Below are 21,601 nucleotides of genomic sequence, written 5' to 3'. Positions count from 1 at the left end.
AAGGTAGAAGAACCGTGCTAGCAAAGTAGTCCCTTGTGGGCGTGTCTGCGTTGTGCTGTGGGCGTGTGCTGGGGGCGTGACAAACGCTGGGGGCGAATCCAGGGCATTTCGACAACCGGCCTAGTCTCTCTGTCTCCTAAAGTGGAGTGGTTTGTATTATTTTACTATGCCATCCCAGCCTGTTGCATACCGCATTCCAGAGTTTGATCGTTTGTGCCATGGGGCCTGTGACAATTTTGCCTTTGTGGTTAGTGTATTATACCGGTGTGTAGCCCCCTGCGCACAGAGGAGTCTGTCCATTCTATAGGCAGGTTCATCCTGTGCCCGGAACACCCACTGATTGATGACCGCTAGATAGGCTGCCCAGTATTATGTCTGAATGTTCGGCAATGCAATTCACCCATCATACCACCCCCCTCACCAGCTGCATAGCTGTTCGCGGGGGGTTTCCCATCCCAGAGCAGAGAGTCTGCACCTCAAAATCAGTAGTTTAGAAGTATGATTGCTGATTGCATATATTGTGTTTTGTAAAGCATAGAGGAAGCGCCATCATTTTAAAAAGCGCTGCACGTCCTAGTAGGGACAGCGGCTGTGATCTCCACTCTTGAGACACGTCAGAGGGGCCTGTAGATTATGGGTGTAAAACAGGTCTGGCTCTGCCAGAATTAATATCCTGAGATAATGGAAACCCTCCTCTGCCACCGCTGCCTCACATTCCGCTGACAACATTGAGGGCAGCTATGTAGTACGTAAATTATGAACTTAGACCAGTTTATAGACTAGCCAAATATTTATCAAAGTTTGTGAAAATATTCCTAATCCTAGCTATGGAACGGTGTGGTGTGGCAACGTAAAATAAAATATCATTTGTTAATAGGGATATTCAGTCTTCCCATCCTTTTGCCCAACAAAGTCCCCGTATCAGTGGGTTGCCCCTGATCCGAGCCATCAGCAGCTCGAGAACCAAGGCAAAGAGTAGTGGTGACAAAGGATACCCCTGCCGCGTTCCCCACCAGAGAGAAAAGGTGCCTGAGGTCTGTCCGTTCAAAACAACCTTTGCCATCGGTCCCGTGTATAGGAGTCGAATCCACGCCAGGAACTTCGCTCTAGGACACCAAATAAATATGACTACTCCACCATGTCAAAGGCTATGCGGGCATCTAGGGTGAGTACCAACACAACTTCTTGTATTGTAGCCTTTCTGCCTATCACCACATTAGGCTGGCGCAGGTTTAGTGCAGTGTTGTTCCCCGGCATAAAACCTGGTTGGTCCGGGTGCACTAATTTGGAGATATGCTGGATCAATCAGGAGGCTAGTAACTTTGCTGGTATTTTGATCTCTGCATAAAGCAGCAAAATGGGTCTGTATGAAGAGCAGTTCTCTGCCAGATTTGTGGATAACTATGATTGAAGCTTGGTCCCTTGGCAGTTCACCTGCCCGCCTGCTCTCTAAGTGCATGTTGAGTAGGTTGGGTGCCACATGGGAGGCAGTTACTTCATAAAGTTCTATGGAAAGGCCGTTTGGCCCCATTGCCATTCTCTACTGAATACTGTGAATAGCCGAGATCATTTCCTAAATGGTGTGATCACTCTCCAGGGATGCCAATTTTTGGGGGAGCATGGGGAGTGGGGGGTCTACCAGGAAGCCCCACGTGTCTTCCGCCGTGGTCATGGTCGCAAAAGTGTAGAGGTGGGTGTAGTGTTTCACGAATGCATCACCAATATCTTGCGGGTTGTTCAAAATCTTGCACGTCTCTGTGGAGAGCAGGGTATACATACTTTTAAACCTTCTGAGCCATTAAATCTTTCAGGGTCTACTATCATTAATTTCTTCTACAGAAAACATGCACATCACTGGTACAGTACACTTGTGTTGATCATTATATCTGCATTAGCAATTTATAGAGTGTTAGAAAACTTTGGGCAGATTTTACTCACATGGACGAAAAAACTGGCTGTCATGTTGATACTGCATCACTGATAAGAAGAAATGCAGCTGCTCAGCTTTCTTGGAAAGAAGACGGTGCTCACTGGTCAGATAGAGAGAGGCCAATTCTCCACATGTCACCATCTAGAATTGTATCTGCTGGTATGAGCTGCAGCTGGTTCTAGTGATGATTAGGGCACCCTCCTATGTAGAACTGACTTGAGGGTAAGTTGATTTTCAGTAAATATGAAATCTAGAATAGGCTGCCAGTGCCACAGATGTCTGAATAGGATACTTGCTGGTACAAAGAATAGCTCCTGTATTGATAATTGCCAGTCTTGAAGAGAGAACAAGTAGGTGGCCAGCAAGTGCTTGGCTACAGGAAATCAAGGTAGCTAATAGTGCTTTGTAATACTGGTTCCATATTTCTACACATGACACGCTGATGCGATGAGGCTGCATATCCACTGTGACAGAAAGAAACAAAATGGATAGTAAGTTGGTGCTTCGCCAATAGTGCTTAGGAGAGTGGCGGCTGCTCTCTTCTTGCCTCTGCATAGGTTACTTACTTCTGCGATCACTGGCAGATATCTTCAGGTGGCATAGGCTTCAAGTAGCATAGATACTGACGGAGGATTAACTGTTGTTTGCCTGGCCATTGGGAGAAAGATGATACTGCATGGCTGCTTAGTAGTTGCTGTCTTCGAGATCCCGCAAAGGCAATTGGTTTCTGTGTTCACTGGCAGATTTATTCAGGTGGCACAGGCCTCCAGGGGATACTGATTGAGGAGTAACTGTTGTTTGCCTGGCAAAGTGTGAGGCTGCTACTCTGATGCTGCTTATCTTAATCAGGGAAAGGACCAGCTCCTTTTTTGAGATGATACCTCTGGTGGCACATGTCAGCAAATCTGTCAATGACTTCATTCAAATTTAGCTGCTTGATCTCATTAGATTCACACGCCATTATCATTAAATTACTGAGTCTCTTGTCTCCACAGTTTTTGCACAAATACTTTTTCACCCTTTACATACAGGAGGAGAATCTCTCATTTGTAGCGATAGTAATAGGTAATGTAAGAACTAGATGTAAACAATCCAAAACTTGTGGAAACGTTCCTGGTAGATACATGTGACACTGCCTGACATAGTGAATACCTAGTACATTCTTGTATGAAAGATTCGATTTTGCAGTTTCCAGTTCAGTTTGTAAAAGACTTTGGTCTACTGCAGCCTTTGGATATGTGTCAGCAATAACTAGTGCAAAGGAAAAGTCCAACAAATACACAGCTTTTGGATTGAACATTCCGTCAGTAGACATGAGGCCCACGTTGTCTATGAACCGAGCATCAAAGTCATTTACAAATATATCTAAAGTAGAGAAATAAATTCCTGCTTTCAGTGCTCAGACAGTGGAGTTTGACTTTTCTGAGACATAAAAATGGTTGGATCTTTTCAACACAGTGGTAATGAGAAAATAATCTGCCAGTTTGACACTCAATTTATGGGGTCTCAAAGGTGGAGCCCATGGATTGGATTTTTCTTAAATCTCAATTCCACACTGCTCTGCTAAGTCCTTAACAATTTGGCCCACTGACTGTCTTGACGAAGTTTCACTAAATCACTTCTTATTGACTTATTTGGATCACATGCTCTTGGCAAGTCAAGGTCTTTACTCTGTTGCACTTCGGATAGACTGTGAATCTTTCAAGAATGAGTTCCATACACTGCAACGTAAGCAAGAAACCAAAGTTTTCAATATTCTTAAGAAGTCCTTTGGCTTTTGAACTAGCCTCCTTGTCACATTGTTGTGATTATATTACGTGAAGAATAACGATAATAGACTCAAATCCTATATACACTTTTCTAACACAGGAATTCCAGTAAAACCACCTCATACCTGAATGTCTTTCTAGCTCCATTACATACAGATAACGCTCCTTCTCATGCCATGGTGAACTTTGCGACAGAAAAACATAAAATGATTGCAATGCTGAAAGAAAATGTTTTCTGGTTGTATGGTAGGTACTGTTTGCACTAACGCAAGGTTTAGGCGATGGGCATTGCAGTGTATATAAATTGCTTTTGATGCGATCTCTCTTATTTATGCTTGAACACCTTTAAAACAGCCACTCATAACGGATGATCTGTCATAGCACTGTGCAACACATTTCTTCACAGCTTTTTGTACTGCTTTAACAATGGCTGCAGCAAGGCTGGAGGCATCTAACCTTTCCATATGGTAACACCCTAGTGCATTCTGCTGAACATTTCCATCACCATCAAAAAAGCAGATAATAAAATTTAGCTTCTCTTTATGCGAGACATCTTTGGTTTCATCAATTAGCAGTGCAAAATATCTTGTCACTTTTTTTACAATACACTCATAGACGAGTGTTGCCACCACAGATACGTTATTTTGGTAATCAGAAGAGGTAGAGTGCCCATATCTGTTGTCCATCTTTTCTTTTAACCTTGTCTTCATCAGAAATCATGTCTAACAATTCAATAAAATGTCCCCTAATGTGAGAATGCTCAAATTCATTTGTGGCATGGAATGCAAGCCCTTGATGATCATAGAAACATACTACCTTGAGCAGCTGCTCCACATGTCCATTCTCCTCAATTTCCTGCTCCACACCACTTAATATCATGAAAGAAACTGACTGCTGATGATTTATAGGCTGCTGTAATCTTTTGAAGTTGTTCCAAGCAATAACTGATGATTTATGCTGTTCTAACTGTGAACATGTGGACGAAGAACGAGTAAGCTTTACCCTCTTACTGAAGTCAATATCAATGATTGCAACATTGCCAGGTTTACATCCTTCTCCTCCCACAGAACCAGCACTAAAATACCTGCATGCAAAACAATAAATAGCTACTTTAAGTCCTGAATACTCTACTCAAGGATGGGTTTTGTAATCTCCAATAAACCTACGGCATGCAGTTAAAGTGAACGTTTGATGTTTTAGTTGCACTGGGTCCCTATAATGATTCAGTGACATGTCGTCTGCCTAGAATTCACTTGACGCATGAGAGTTTGATGATGATGGGCGACTAGTTTCTTTGATTCGAGATGCCTCAATTATATCACTCCTCAAAAAGTGATGGCTGTATTGTCATCATAGGATGATGAACAGTTAGCAAGGCCAGCCAGGGAAGTACTGTTGTCTAAGCTGCCAACATAAGATTATGGCTCTTCAACCACAGTGTTAAATGAACACTCAGCACTGTCAGTATGTGAAGAAATATCAGGAATGTAAACAATGGCAGAACTATCATTGCACAGGGAGAAGCAGCTGCAATGGCAGCAGATGATGTTTCAGTGATGTCAGGAATGTGAGTATATGCCTTCACTGCTAGACAGAGCAGCCTCAAACAACTCCTTTGTTCTCTTGCCTTCATTAGAACCATTTAGAAGTCTTTGGTACTCCTTTTATTATTGAACAAAAATCTAATTTTGATCTTTGGTTTGGATCCTTGGTCTTTGTAGGAGGGTAAGACATTTTTCTGTGTCCCTTTGTTTGCAACTGAATTCAGCAATTCCAGTGCTAATATGTCGAACATAGAGAAAAAAGGGTTGGGATGGTACACTGCCCATAACAAAGAGGAAACATCGGATACAGGACAGTGAGGAAACATCGGACCATGTCACGTAAAACATATCATTTGAAACTAACAAAGCCACTGAGATTCACCCTAAAGAAACTATTACTTGCACCCTAGACATGCACTGCGTTTGCCCATAAAAGATAAAGAGAGAGACAGTCAGTGATAGCTAGATAGAGGGAGAGAGATACGTTTTGAAGAGTCAGCGGTGAGAAAGAAAGATAGTGAGAGATACATGTAATAGAAGGGATCTTGGAAAGTAGGGGCCTTTGCAAATGTCCATATAGCTCATTTCTTAAATCGTCTCCGGCTGTTTTCCTGCTCTGGCAGGCGAGAGAGTGAGGAAGGTGGCCCGTCATAGTGAGGCAGGAAGCTTGAATGTCCTTACTGCTGGGGATTGGAAGAGAACAACAAGCATCACCCACCATTATTATGAGCCTTATTAGAAATTCTGATATTGCCCCAATAAACTATTACCAATGTGTTTAGAAGTCCTTGCAGTCCAATTAAAAGTCCCTTTAAAGTAGCAGCCAGTGCTACCGTCTTAGAAGTGACAGTACTCATTGAATGTATTATATCTATATCTATACTAATATAATAAAGAGAGAGCCCAAACCTTTGAGGTGGGTAATCTCAGGAACCACAGCACCAATCACAACACCCAATACAGCGTTGGAAAGGACATTTGCAGCAGAAGGACATAGGCTATGCAGACGCCCACCATATACATTTAAAAGGTAAAAGAACCGTGCCAGCAAAGTAGTCCCTTGTGGGCGTGTCTGCGTTGTGCTGTGGGCGTGTGCTGGGGGCATGACAAACGCTGGGGGCGTGTAGTACGTTCCGCCCTTCATGCCATGTCTCATATTGTGTGCTGTGGGCGTGTGCTGGGGGCGTGGGCGTGTGCAGGGCGCGGGATTACGGGGAAAAAAAAGCGAGCATTGTGCCCAATATTTCATTATTTTTTTCTTCCCAGGTTCTGTACATTCCAGCTTCGGGTGTCCACCCTGCTCCCTTTAAATACCCCTGCACCCCATAATCATAACCCACCCTTACTCCTTAAAATACCCCAACACCCTTAAACACTAACCCATCTTAACCCTATAAATATACCCTGTACCCCAAAACCCAAACTTATCCCTAAATGCTAAAAATACCCCTGTACCCCAAACCTATCCCTAAATCCTAAAAATACCCCAAAACCCAAACCTAGCCCCGAACCCTATAAATACCCCTGTATCTCAAAACCCAAACCTACCCCTGAACCCTAAAAATACCCTTGTACCCCAAAACCCAAACCTAGCCCTGAACCCTAAAAATACCCCTGTACCCCAAAACCCAAACCTACCCCTGAACCCTAAAATACCCCTGCACCCCAAAACCAAAACCTACCCCTGAACCCTAAAAATACCCTTGTACCCCAAAATCCAAACCTAGCCCTGAACCCTAAAAATACCCCTGTACCACAAACCCAAACCTAGACCTGAACCATAAAAATAACCCTGTACCCCAAAACCCAAACCTACCCCTGAACCCTAAAATACCCCTGTACCTCAAAACCCAAACCTAGCCCTGAACCCTAAAAATACCCCTGTACCCCAAATCCCAAACCTAGCCCTGAACCCTTAAAATACCCCTGTACCCCAAAACCCAAACCTACCCCTGAACCCTAAAAATACCCCTATACCCCAAAACCCAAACCTAGCCCTGAACCCTAAAAATACCCCTGTACCCCAAAACCCATACCTATCCCTAAACCCTAAAACTACCCCTGTACCCTATAACCCAAAACTATATCTGAACCCTTAAAATACCCAAACACCCCACAACATATACCTCCGTACCCCAAAACATATACCCCTATACCCATACTTACCTTATCCAAACATTTAAAAAAAAACATGGTTTTTACCATTCATGCATTTACAACGAATTTCGTTGTAAATGTATGCGTGGTAAAAGCATATAAAATGTAATGCCATGTGTTATAATGGCATTGCGGAGTCATGGTACCTTCGTAATGAAAGTATGCGGAGTGATGGTATGCGGAAAGAAAGTTGCGGAATAATGGGTGTTTACCCTCCCCCGGTAAGTACATTGGTGGCACGGCGGCCCACATCTCCAGCAACATACTCATATTTTTTCACCACCAATTTGAAAAATGCACAGGTCTCTCTCATTGATGGCCAGCACCGACATACACTTTTAGACACACCTCCCGCCACAAGTTCTAGAATTGCGAACTTTAGAGCTGGGGAGCTACATTGGAATCTCGGCATCAGCTCAACATCCTGTGAAAACAGGCAAATCGCTTTGTCTCGCCGTGCCTACCACAAATGAATGTGTTCTTCTGTAATGTAAATTGTGCTCATGCCATGTTGTCGAGTTCACGCAATATAATATTGCAAGGAATAATAAAGTAGGGAAACTCGAGTTCACACACTACTGAACGCGCACTCTTAAGTGCATCAGCAGTGCACTGTGAATCGGAGCGTTTCACAGGCCTGTCACAGATAAGAAATGCTATCAAAACGAAATCCACAAAACAATATACTACTGGCCGGCAGCAATTCATACCCGGACAACGTCGGGATGGGCTGCTAGTCTTTTATAAACAACCTAATGAGCTACAAAGTTTGGGGAAGGGGATGTTTAGCTTGGTTCACTGCTGAACTGTAGAACATATGCAGCAGTGAATGTAGAAGCCATGCCAACAGCCCCATGAAGGCAGCCGCGGTGCGTCCATTGAGGAGTAGGGGCGTAGCCCCACCAGCCACCATGGACCCGCATCGCGGCCGCTATCCTAGTATCACTATCTTCTAAATAAAATACAGCCGCCGGTGGGAATTGCGCAGGGGGGTGGCCTGCTGCAGCTTGAGTGACAGTCCACACTCAGGTTGCAGCAGACCGTAGTACGCAGTGACAGTCCCGCTGGGGAACTTACAGTGTGCATGCTTGGGAAAGTTGGCGGGACCCAGGGGTGCTTGTTTGCTGCCACAGCCCGGGTTTCCAAAGGGCGACAGGGCGAGCAGCAAATGTGCCCCCCTAGCCAATCCTGGCGCTACATGCAGTGCCAGGATTGGCTGGTCCACCGCGCAGCATCCATCATTGGATGCCGCGCGTGGTGGGGGTGGGACATCCTGTCAAGGAAGAGCTCTGCCTCTGTCGCGGTCGGCGTCTCTTTCGTGTGCTCCAGACGCGTGGTATAAACAGGTAAGTTGTACTAACCCAAGTGAACTCACCACGGTTTAGATTTATATTGTTTCTGCCCCTACTAAATGTAAATATCAACTTTATATTTGCCATTTGATGCTTGGGATTTCCACATATCTAAGTGCTTGCAAAATTGAAAGATAATGAAAAGGGATTTAAGTATGTAAAGTGGTAAATGTGTGTTATTGGAAACCGAAAGCCGGTCTCCTCTACTCACAAATCAGTAAGCCCTCTCCACCCCAACTCACACTGGTTTTCTGACAGTCACTCTTTTTGTGAATTAGTGTTTTCGACTCATGTCTATGAAAGAGGGGCGAGGAAAAGAGGGGTAAGGAGTGGAGTGCGAATGGAAAGGGAGCACAGACTGACGGATTACAGCTAACAATGCTTTTTAACAGCCAGATAGCGAGCCTACACTTTGTCTGCAGGATGATTTCAACTACGCAATGTCGTGCTCACTGCACTGCGTCTGCCCTCAGCTGCAGCCCCAGCATGCACTGCTCCACTCGCTGCACTCTCTCACCAGCATCTCATCACTACCTTTGCCCTAACATCGTCACACTGGATTTACCCATACACACTACCCTTGAACCCAAAACATCCTTGCTCCAACCTAATAGCATTGCGTCTTCACCAGTTCATTCACTTACCTATTTATCCATCAGCCCATCCATGCATTTACTCGCACAGTTATCTGTGCATCCATGGGCTACGTTGTCCATCCATGCACTGGATCACCCATCCCTTCGCTGCTCCTGCCCCTTCCATTGCCCCTTCCTACACTGACACCCTCGCAGTTCTAGCTTTAATACCTCACTCTTTTTTGCCACTATTGCCTTGCCCCTCACATTGCTGTTGCCTCTCGCATTGCCGTTGCCAGCTACACACTGCCCTCCTTTTTAGGCTCTGAAGCACTTGCCCATTCATCTAGCCTTCCATTATGCACTCTCACACCTATTCAATCATTCATTCAATCACTGAAACATTCTTGTATCCACACACTCCACTGCCATCTTAGGCACACAGTTAACGAAGAGGCACTTTCACTTCTAAGCCGGGTCTAATGGCGCTTTCGGGGTTTACGTTTACACTCTGACAGAGAAGAGTTGCATAGCTTTGCTTTGGAATGGGAATGTAAGGAATAGATGACAGGCACTGCTGGAGATGAACACCTTCCAATGGTGGGAATGAATCCCTATCCACGGTGGAAATTGAGAAGGGGACATCCTCAAAATGTAATAGGAGCATAGGACAGGAGGTTTCTCCTTGTCAAAAAGAAAAGTATTTTAAAGTATAAATGTGTATTTCTAAGCAGTTAGAGCTGCATAGTGAAAGGTACGCCTTGTAAATGTATACCTTTAAATGCTTATGCATGCGAGCACCTCTGAAAAGCTGCAATTGCAGCTTTTCTGAAGTACGGCTGGGATTTACCAGAGCCCTGTACTACTTGTGCTGCATGTCAAGACTGGGGGTAAACGGCAAAGAACTCCAAACCACGCAACCATCCTGCCACCTCACTGCCCACTGAAGGGACCCACCGGCCGTGCCCCTGCCCGCTCCTGCTCCGGAGTGTGGGTGAGGCAGGGCTCTGTCATCGGACAGCTGGCACTGGAAGCAGGACTCAGCTGTCCAAAGGCCAGACACCTGGGGTCCCCTCCAACACCACTGCGCTGTTAACCAGTGAAGTATTCTAGGTTACAGCACTGCACACAGGCACATCCCTGCTGCTCAGAAGACACTCTGCACCTCAGCAAAGGGAAACATCTGGAGAGCAGGTGAGGACAGGTGTGTGCAGCCAGAGTAAAGTGACAGCAACCACACAGAGAGAGAGATAGAGAGAGATGACCACCATGCCACCCACGCAGGGACCTGAAGTGCTTGGTTTGTTCTCTCCATCTCCCCGCAGCCCACCCACACATGGACCTGAAGTGCTTGGTTTGTTCTCTCCATCTCCGTGCAGCCCACCCACGCATGGACCTGAAGTGCTTGCTTTGTTCTCTCCATCTCCCAATAGTTGTACCTTTGAAAATGTAGTTTATTTATTTTATTTATTTATTTTTGGCATTTATTAAGCGCGAACAATTGCCCGCAGGCGTCTCGGCGCTGTACTGTTTTACCCTCCTATATGATCTTTGCAGTTTTTCAGAGGTTGAATAGCCAGGTTTTCAATTTCTTCCTGAAGGACAATAGATTTGGGCTTGATCTTATGGTTTGTGGGAGCGTATTCCATAATCTTGGGGCGGCAGCTAAAAAACGTCTGTCTCCCCAATTGACCAATCTAGTCCGTGGCACTACCAGGTCATTCTGTCCTGCAGATCGTAACATTCGGGTGGGAGTGTACGGGACAAGATGGTCGCACAGGAATTGAGGCGCTTGATGGTGTAGTGCCTTGTAGACGATACATAACGTCTTAAATTTGATTCGGTTCCTAACAGGTAGCCAGTGGAGACTCCTCAAGGATTCGGATATTGGTTTGAATTTGGGAATGTTGAGGAGAAGTCTGGCTGCTGCATTTTGGATTGTTTGCAGTTTCTTAATTGTCTTAACTTGGGCATTTGCAAACAAGCCATTGCAGTAATCCAACGCTGATAGGACCATTGCACTAACCAATGTCTTTCCCACATTGGTAGGAAGAAAAGGAAGAATCTTCCTTACCAATCGTAGCTTGTAGAAGGCATTGGAGGCCGTCTGATTGGCGTGAGCCATGAAATTTAGGTTATCATCGAAGATGACACCCAAGTTTCTCACTTTCGTAACTGGTTCAGGTACAGCTCCGAAAGATGATGGCCACCAAGTGGGGGACCAACTAGGGCTGAGGTGGCCAAAGGTGACCACCTCAGTTTTGTCGGAATTTAATTTCAAGCAGTTTGCTGACATCCATTTTCCAATGGCCAGCATACCTGTCTTGAAATTTTCTGCCACTGTTTCCCCATCATTTCTGACAGCCAATATCAGCTGAGTATCATCCGCATATGAGGTAAGGTTCATCCCGTGCGCTTTGATGGTGTTAGCGAGGTCCGACACATAGATATTAAATAGTGTCGGACTAAGGGATGAACCTTGAGGTACCCCACATGGCAGCGATAGTTCAGCAGATTCATATTGGCCCAGTATGACTGCCTGGGATCTCTCTGCTAGAAAAGACGCTATTAAGTCTTTTGCTGGGCCTTGCACGCCCATCTTTTCGACACGGTTGACTAAGATCTTATGGTCAACCGTGTCGAAGGCAGCTGATAAATCTAAGAGCACCAATAATGCAGTTCCACCTTGGTCTCTGATTAATCGGATGTCATCCACTGCCTTAATGAGGGCAGTTGCCATTTCAACAGAAAATGTACTTTCTGTAAATAACAGTGCGCTACCTCTCAAGCGCTCCAAAATGCACTACCAGCTTCATACCACACTCAAAATATTCTCCTGCTGAACGGGCATGGCACATTTGCCACACTTGTTTTTTTGTAGGACACTCCGATTTTTCAAAGTTCCTAGCGTGCGGACCGGGGTCATTAAAGCATGGGGGAGACGGGCACAGCATTAGTGGGGGCAGACAAGGTGCTGGGACAGAAGGGGTTAACTTAAGGTCATAGATTGTGTGATACTGCACCTGGCGGATATAGAATGAGCGAGGGCACAGAGGGAGTGACGGGACAGGAAGTCCTACCGACCTTGGAACTGGGGAATCAGGTTTGGGTCTCGGCTTCGGCTCAACAACCTGTGATTCTGGGCAAATTACTTAATCTCCCCGTCTTTATCGAAAATGATGTGTATTGTGATTGGTGTTCATGTAAAGCGCTGCAATACCTTCTGGTCGAGTTTGCGCTATATAAAAACTGCAACAACAAAAAAAGCGGATGAAGGCTCGAAGATGGGGTTACAAGTACAAACCGAGTGGTATGCGCATGGGGGAGTGTGACACAGTGGTAGACGGTGCACAGGGCATGGGTGCCATAGAGTGCAGGAGGGCAGAGAGTCCATCATAGCTCAGTGAAAGTGGGAAACGTCGCAGAGTGGGCGTTTTGTTTTGTTCTGCTTTAGAATATGCTGTAGAACCTTGCATGGTCATTCTGTGGTTATACTGAATAAGCAGCTACCTATGGTATGCCATCTATTAATGTATTAACTGCACTTTCACAATTGCTTTATTAACCTTCCTGCTTTCTCACATTTGCTTGAAAATGCACGATTTTTCTTATTTTTTTCAAAATTTTCATGGGGGGGTAACCCCCCCAAACCCCCCTTTGGGGTTCGGGCTCGCTCACTGCGCTCGCTCGCTACGGTGCTGTATGCAAATCACTTTGCGCCCCACCACTTTGAAATGTCACCCACCGCCCCTGCATGAAGGCTCCACGCATAAATTCACTTTCTCTGCAGGTGAAGTGTTCTAATAAATGCAAAACGTAGAGCATCCTTCTGCGGTTGGAATATTGAGTACTTTACTACTGGATATCAGTGACACTTCTACAGACAGTGCTTACAAAAATGCAAAGTGAAGTGCTATATGAAAGCAATTAACCATCCTCTACAAATACACACTACAGATGAACAGGTAAGAGTATCAAGTCTAGACCCAGCAGCAGAGCTTGCATCATCAACAATTGAAGCAAAATGGTCGCACACCACTAGCAAGCACAGCTAGTGAGGTATATGGCCTTGCTCCACTTTTTCTTATTTCTCACTCTTTTATGAATGTGCACACACAAAATTCTCTACTTCTCACCTTTTCACCACCCATGAGCTCACTACTTCTCATTCTTTGTGTTCCCTTTATCACTGACTTTATTTTCTTTATTTATTCTCCACTCACTTATGGGACTCCTGTCTCTTGACCGCTCCTCTAGTAAAATTTTACTTTTTCCATCCAGCACTTTCATTCTAACCTTCGCGTCTTTTTGTGCTTCTTACTCTTTTCATAGCCCTATCTTTGTCTTTTCCTCCCTCCTATCCTACACCTTACCTGGTCTAGCCCTTCTTCTTCAGGGTCTCCTCTACCCTTTCTCTGCCTCCTCACATGTTAAGGTATCTCCTAGCTCTGCATCTTTGCCTCCTCCTCCAGTACTCACAAGGTCTGTGGGTTTCCAGGGACAGCACAGATGCAGGACATGTGCAGAGAGCCTGACAGGGCAGGGACAAGGGCAACATAAAGATAGATCCAGCAAGGAGGTGAAATTGTAAAATGGCCTACCACACCTGGGTTCAAGCGAGGCTGCTCAGGATCCCAACCCACATCTATCATGCGCTGGCGGGGCAGGGGAGGGGTCAGATGAGCAATGCTGCCAGTCTCATATAGTGAGGAATGGGGTAAAATGGCTTTTCACAGCTTCTTTTTTTTAATCAAATGCTTCTTCCAAACCAGGTGGAAGGGCAATTGTTTCTCCTGAAACAAGCCGTTGGGAGCCATATCTTGCACGGACTTTAAAATACAGATTATTTGGGTGTTTTTAATATTAAATGTTTTGAACATCAAAAATATATATGTTTTAGCTAAACCAATTCTAATTAAACAATATGGGGTGAAAATGGGTGCAGTGAGAGATTTAAGCCAAAACAGGAGTTAATGTATGTCAAAAGTGTTTTTGTGGCTTTTCACTACTGCATCCCTCACTAGCACCGCCTCTAAATGCATGCGTGCATTCAAGGGAAGCGCAGCAAGTTAACATACGTTTAAAATACGTTTAATGAGAAGTGGTGTTATTTCCTTTGCTCTCCTGGATAGTATATGCAAGATCGACTTGCAAATGTGCGTGTAACGTGGGTAATGTTTGAGGCTTGGCCGGCTTTAGTGTTGGTGGCGGCCCAGTGCAACAATCTTTGTAAGACTCTCTCTCACATGCATTTCATTGTTTTATAACACAACTCATACCAGTAGAGTAGGGTGTCAGAGCACTTTATGTCACACTTCATGTTTATGCGAGAGCGTGCTTATGGCCCACATAGCCACTGGCGACACCAGACAATACAGGTCAGCTTGCCACGAAACCTTTTAAAATGGGCACACCACTGGATAAAAAAGCAACCTACAACTGGGCCTCAGGCACTGGCCCTTCACCTGTTGCCCTGTTTACCAATCCAACTCTTTGTGTCAGGGACAACTGTTAATGGGTACAGTTTCTTACCTTCACTAAACACTGTTTATCCGACATGTGTTGTTGCCCACAGTGAGGGAAATTACCGAAGGAAGAGAGGGACGAAAGCGAGGGGGCAGGCAGAACAAATAATGATGCCAGTCAGCCAAGGCCATCATTTACGACCACTGGCTATTGGTTGCTTTCAGATTCTACCTGGGCCTGGGCTTGGCTTGCTGGCCTGTGCGGGGCGTAGGCACAATGCACATGCATTGCACAGCCTCTGAGAGAGAGCACCACCACAAAGTCTTCTAATGACTCGTAAGGAAGGTTGTGATGTGTGGCGAGGTGAGGGAGAGTTGGTGGGGGGAGTGCAGGGTGGGACAAAGTGATATGATTTGTGTGATATTATTCAAGGGTCGTCATTGGTAGTGCTTTCAAGCACTCCTACAGATTGACGGCGCTGTGAGCAAACACACCACTAGGGTGGTCACGTGGTGTGCTAACACACCACTAGAGAGTGGTCACTTGGGATTATTTTTTTATTATTATTATCAAATAACCACTGAGCTAACACGTGTTTCGTCTGTACACATCCGAACTCAGACTTTCTCAAGGCACAATAACAATGTTGTAGGCAGAAGATCCATGCACAACGGACAACTAATGTGATCGATGACCTGGTGTCAACTCAAAGTGTTCATCTAATGGGTCTGGCTTTCACTGAAAAATAGTCGCTAGTACATAAAGAGGTATATCAGCAACAGTAGTGAATAAACACACGGTTGTACTTGGCCTGCTGCAAAATATTCCCTTAAATCTTGCCGCAAGTACAAAGAAAATATTGTTGTCAACCGCATTAGCGTCCTTCATTAAATCAACAATCGGTAAGGTCCGGTAATAAGGCACATAATAATGGAATAGCAAAAACAAACAAAGAAGCCCGACCATGATACGTCCGGGGCCTAATATATGAAGTTGACTCCACAGCCACCGTGTGTTTGGCCGCTCGTTCATATTGCTGGGAATTTCTTTGATATCAATAAAAATAATTTTTCTACAGAAGGTGTTCGTGGATTACCTTTTAAGCCCTGCACAGGATTGGATCAGTTATACTCGCCTTATGATTATATGGATTGATTATCTTAGACTGTGATGAACAACTGTCCAATATATCTGTTTTGGATTCATTTAAATTGACAAGGGTTTGCTGTAATAGCTTTCTTTCGAAAATACTGCTTACTAGTATGGTTGTCATGTGACTCCTACACTTTGTGGTCCTTGGTCTTATGTGACATTTCCTATGCAGCGATTTACACACCTATAATTGATTGTCTTTGTGTAATGTGTGTGATGTTAAGTGCTCTGACACCCTACACTGGTATGAGTGGGGCTGTAAATCAAATTAAATGCATCTGAGAGAGAAAGTGGTTATGGAGACTTGAGGGGCTCTGTTAACATGTGGTAGTGAGGGAATCCGCGGCACAGGTGGTCATTGGGGGCACCAACAAACATTGTTGAGCAGGACGCCACCAGCGCTAAAGCCGGCACTGTCCTTGAGGCCAGTCGCCTCACCTATTGGTACTTCCATTGGCCTTGTTTCAGCAGTAGCAGCTGCAACTCAGCAGGGATTGGCAATGCAAGATTTACACGTACACCAAACTAAGGGGGCCATTACAATGGCGGTGAACCGCCTTTGCAAACCACTTTTCCGCTTGCCAGATTACGATAGCGGGCGGTGTGCTAGCAAACTGAAAGTCTGTTCGCCACGGGTCCACCACAGGCAATCGTTACAATTACCTGGTGGACCCACAAAGCATCTCTAAAATGATGGCGGTGCGTAGCAGGCACCATCCACCAGATTAGCATGCTGCATCCACGCCAGCCTGTGTATGGCGCAACCACCGCAATTTACAGGCTGGCGGGGATTGCATTTGGGGGCCCATTGCAGGCTCCCATTGTGTTGGGGGAGGTGGGTGTGCCCTGGGGTGATACCATTTCCTGCACCAGGTGGTGCCGGCCACCTAGTGCAGGGAAATATAAACTGTGCATCTTTAACACTGCGGTGGGTGCTGCAGCAAGAAGCACCAGCCGCAAGGTCAAAGATGGTAGATGCGACTGGCTGTGGCATCGTAATACCTAATGTGTGACCGCCACCTTGTAGGCGTGCGGTCCCACTCCCCGACACGATGCCGGATGGACTGAAGTCCATCCGCCATTGTATTCACCCCCTAAGTTTGCAAAATTCACAGTCCCTCTGCTTCATGCACAAGCACTTTTAACATGTGCTGTATGCTTGGGGGGCACTGCAATTATGCAGCAAAGGAGGACACAATTATGCTGCAGTGTTGACTAAATTATGCAGCAAAAAAAAGGCTGCAGCGTAATGCAGTATATTTTGTGCTACTTACTTATTTAGACAATTTTATACATGCTAACAGTCACTGGAAAGATTTTGCCTTATTATTACCAGTCTATACTAATATAATAAAGAGAGAGCCCAAACCTTTGAGGCGGGTAATCTCAGGAACCACAGCACCAATCACAACACCCAATACAGAATTGGAAAGGGCATTTGCAGCAGAAGGACATAGGCTATGCAGACGCCCACCATATACATTTAAACGGTAAAAGACCCGTGCCAGCAAAGTAGTCCATTGTGGGCGTGTCTGCGTTGTGCTGTGGGCGTGTGCTGAGAGAGTGACAAACCCTGGGGGCGTGTGGTACGTTCCGCCCTTCATGCCATGTCTCATATTGTGTGCTGTGGGCGTGTGCTGGGGGCGAGGGCGTGTGCAGGGCGCGGGATTACGGGGAAAAAAAAGCGAGCGGTGTGCCCAATAATTTATTGTTTTTTCTTTCCAGGTTCTGTACATTCCAGCTCCGGGTGTCCACCCTGCTCCCTTTAAATACCCCTGCACCCCATAATCATAACCCACCCTTACTCCTTAAAATACCCCAACACCCTTAAACACTAACCCATCTTAACCCTATAAATATACCCTGTACCCCAAAACCCAAACTTATCCCTAAACCCTAAAAATACCCCTGTACCCCAAAATCCAAACCTAGCCCCGAACCCTATAAATATCCCTGTACCTCAAAGCCCAAAACTGCCCATGAACCCTAAAAATACCCCTGTACCCCAAAACCCAAACCTAGCCCTGAACCCTAAAAATACCCTTGTACCCCAAAACCCAAACCTACCCCTGAACCCTAAAATACCCCTGTACCCCAAAACCAAAACCTACCCCTGAACCCTAAAAATACCCCTGTACCCCAAACCCCAAACCTAGCCCTGAACCCTAAAAATACCCCTGTACCCCAAGACCCAAACCTAGCCCTGAACCATAAAAATAACCCTGTACCCCAAAACCCAAACCTAGCCATGAACCCTTAAATACCCCTGTACCTCAAAACCCAAACCTAGCCCTGAACCCTAAAAATACCCCTGTACCCCAAAACCCAAACCTAGCCCTGAACCCTTAAAATACCCCTGTACCCCCAAACCCAAACCTACCCCTGAACCCTAAAAATACCCCTATACCCCAAAACACAAACCTAGACCTGAACCCTAAAAATACCCCTGTACCCCAAAATCCATACCTATCCCTAAACCCTAAAACTACCCCTGTACCCCATAACCCAAAACTATATCTGAACCCTTAAAATACCCAAACACCCCAAAAAATATACATCAGTACCCCAAAACATATACCCCTATTCCCATACTTACCTTATCCAAACATTTTAAAAAAACATGCTTTTACCATTCATGCATTTACAACGAATTTCATTGTAAATGTATGCGTGGTAAAAGCATATAAAATGAAATGCCATGCGTTATAATGGCATTGGGGAGTCATGGTACTTTCGTAATGAAAGTATGCAGCGTGATGGTATGCGGAAAGAAAGTTGCGGAATAATGGGTGTTTACCCTCCCCAGGTAAGTACATTGGTAGCACGGCGGCCCACATCTCAGTAACATACTCATATTTTTTCACCACCGATTTGAAAAATGCACAGGTCTCTCTCATTGATGGCCAGCACCGACATACACTTTTAGACACACCTCCCGCCACAAGTTCTAGAATTGCGAACTTTAGAGCTGGGGAGCTACATTCGAATCTCGGCATAAGCTCAACATCCTGTGATTCCAGGCAAATCGCTTTGTCTCCCCGTGCCTACCACAAATGAATGTGTTCTTCTGTAATGTAAATTGTGCTCATGCCATGTTGTCGAGTTCGCGCTATATAATATTGCAAGGAAAAATAAAGTAGGGAAACTCGAGTTCACACACTACTGAACGCGCACTCTTAAGTGCATCAGCAGTGCACTGTGAATCGGAGCGTTTCACAGGCCTGTCACAGATAAGAAATGCTATCAAAACGAAATCCTACAAAACAATATACTACTGGCCGGAAGCAATTCATACCCGGACAACGTCGGGACGGGCTGATAGTGTAATATACAAATGCAGCAGTGAGAAAGGTGATCAGTCAACCTTTGCAAAGGGCTGTCCGCTTCGCAGCAACACAAGTCACCCTTTTAGTAACTTTTGATCTGTGTGAGCTACAAACAATTTATTAGTTAAAATTGTCCGATTATGCAACAAATGTATTATGTGGAAAATATGACAGAAACATAATTATATAGAATACATTTGCAAAATAGGATATTTTGCCATTCATGTTTGAACCGCTCTTGTGGAAAAAGAAGATGAAGTGCTGATGACAGAAACTCCATGGCCCGGAGACAAATGGCTAGTGATTACACTTTTCAGCGTATTGGGACAGTCTGTGATAGGAAACATATCCCACTTTGTGAATGCATTTTAATGTCCTTAACTCATATTAAACCTCTAATAATAATGTGCATCTATTGGTTGAATTAAATAACACAATAAGCTGGAACTGGTTATTAAAATGCCAAAGAAATACAACAAATTGGGACATTTTGCACATGGCCACACCTCCGACTCCGCCCACTGATCCAATCCTTGGGTTATTCCCGCCCTCTGATTCTCTGCCCACAGTTTCCCTACTATTTTTATTTCACTTCGATCACTGCCTAAAAAATAAAACCTCGAGAATGAAGTGCCCTCAGCCCTTCTGCGCATCACCACATTCGGTCGTATTCTTCAGAGAGCTCTCGCTCACTCTGACACATTAAAGCACTTACCAAATACTAATTTATTAGGGACATGAAATATCTGGTCCATGTAAAGTGTAGTGTAATTGGTTTCGGGCCAGTGTTAAACCTTTCAGCCAACCACTACTAAATATGGCTTCAGATTAGAACAAGCGCAATTTATACAACTACAAGTATAGCCACGAGAGGGCAGGTGTGTAACATGTTTGACCATAGTAATTGCTTACAGAACCCAGAGCGACAAAACCGTGCATTTTCAGAAATGTATACAAGCTACTGCATTGAACATGCATGCTTGTAGCACGAGCTTTCCCACTCTGGGCGTCTAGGGATTGTTTAGAGGGGCTATACAATCCCTAGCTTTCTGCTTCGAATACAAAAACAAAACATTTTTCAATCAAAACACAAAACTTCTGGAACAGTCGCAGGAAACAATTTGCTAGCTAGGGCACTGACAAAGTATGAGATCGCCGTGCAAACTTGCATCGGTTAAAGGCTATGGACACCTTCTAATACCTCTCAAAATCAACAACCATAGCGCAGCCTGTGGGAAGTACCAGACACTTGACGAACTTACTTTTAGTCAATACGTTAGTTATTTCACCTGCTTTATCAATACCTTCCAGTTATGTGGAGGCGGAGATGCCTCAGGGGGATGGAAGACATGGCTGTAGTGAGCATTTTCACAGGTCCCACGTATGTCTACAAGGGGTCTCGGTAGCCTCATATTCCCCTTCTGATCAGGGGCGTAGTTCCATTGGTGTAGCAGGTGCAATGTCATCGGGACCCAGAGGCCTAAGGGGGGACCACTGAACCATCATTAGTGCGGTATTTCACAGTTCAAACAGCTATCATGGGACCAATTTCCTTTCTTGCTCAAGGGTCCATGACACACTGGCTACACCACTGCTTTTTGATATGGCTGATGTCGCTAAATCCATGTTCAGTTTCCATACTTTACCCTAAAAAATAAAAGGGCATATTATCAAGAGGCAGGAAACTGACTCTAAAGCGGTGACAATGGGCTTGATAATGTGCCCTTGAGAATTCCAATAGAAGCCCATGTTCACACCGGAAAATGGGCTTCTATGGGAATTCACAACGGCTATTATCAAGCCCATTATCGCTGCTTTAGCTGCAGTGTCCTGTCGCTAAAGCAGAGATAATTTTAACGCTGTTTCTTGATAATGTGCCCCAAAGTTGTTTAGCCAATTGAGCACACAGGAGCGGCTCCTCTGTTATGTTGGAGGAGCATCGCCTCAGTCGTCAGTCAGTCAGAGAAAAATAAAATGACAATGGAACAATATCACTTTATTTTTCTTTGACTGATTCCCCTGCCGCTGCTCCCCCGTGGCCCCACCCCCGCTCCCTCTGGCATCCCCGCACGCTCCCCCCCACTCGCCACCACGCTCCCGCCTCCCAGCTGCTCCTCCCTCCCACTTGGGTACTTAAGGAGTGGCTCACGGGCCCAGGAGCTGTGACCTGACCTGACCTGGTCGGCCCGGTCGCTCCTCCTGCCGCGTGGCCACCCCGAGTGTGCCCGCTCTCCTCCCGCTGCTGCCGCCGCTGCCAAGCTCAAGACTGCCCCTGTCTTGGCTGGCCCCTGCTCAGTTAGTTTCTGTGCTTGTGATTTTCATGATTCTGT

At 45.3% G+C, this 21,601-nt stretch overlaps 1 protein-coding gene and 1 pseudogene across 1 annotated transcript in view; both read right to left on the bottom strand.

The window, feature by feature from the left end:
- The window catches only part of CFAP46 (cilia and flagella associated protein 46), a 1,558,477-nt gene that overhangs the window by 968,328 nt on the left and 568,548 nt on the right, over positions 1-21,601 (bottom strand). The gene's annotated exons all lie outside the window — the stretch shown is intronic.
- Positions 3,330-4,385, bottom strand: LOC147711801 (zinc finger MYM-type protein 1-like; annotated as a pseudogene).

This window comes from Lissotriton vulgaris, chromosome 5, assembly GCF_964263255.1.
Source record: "Lissotriton vulgaris chromosome 5, aLisVul1.2, whole genome shotgun sequence".
In the NCBI taxonomy this organism is placed as follows: Eukaryota; Metazoa; Chordata; class Amphibia; order Caudata; family Salamandridae; genus Lissotriton; species Lissotriton vulgaris.
Note: the sequence above shows the minus strand (reverse complement) of the source record. Positions and strands in the feature narration are given on the sequence as shown.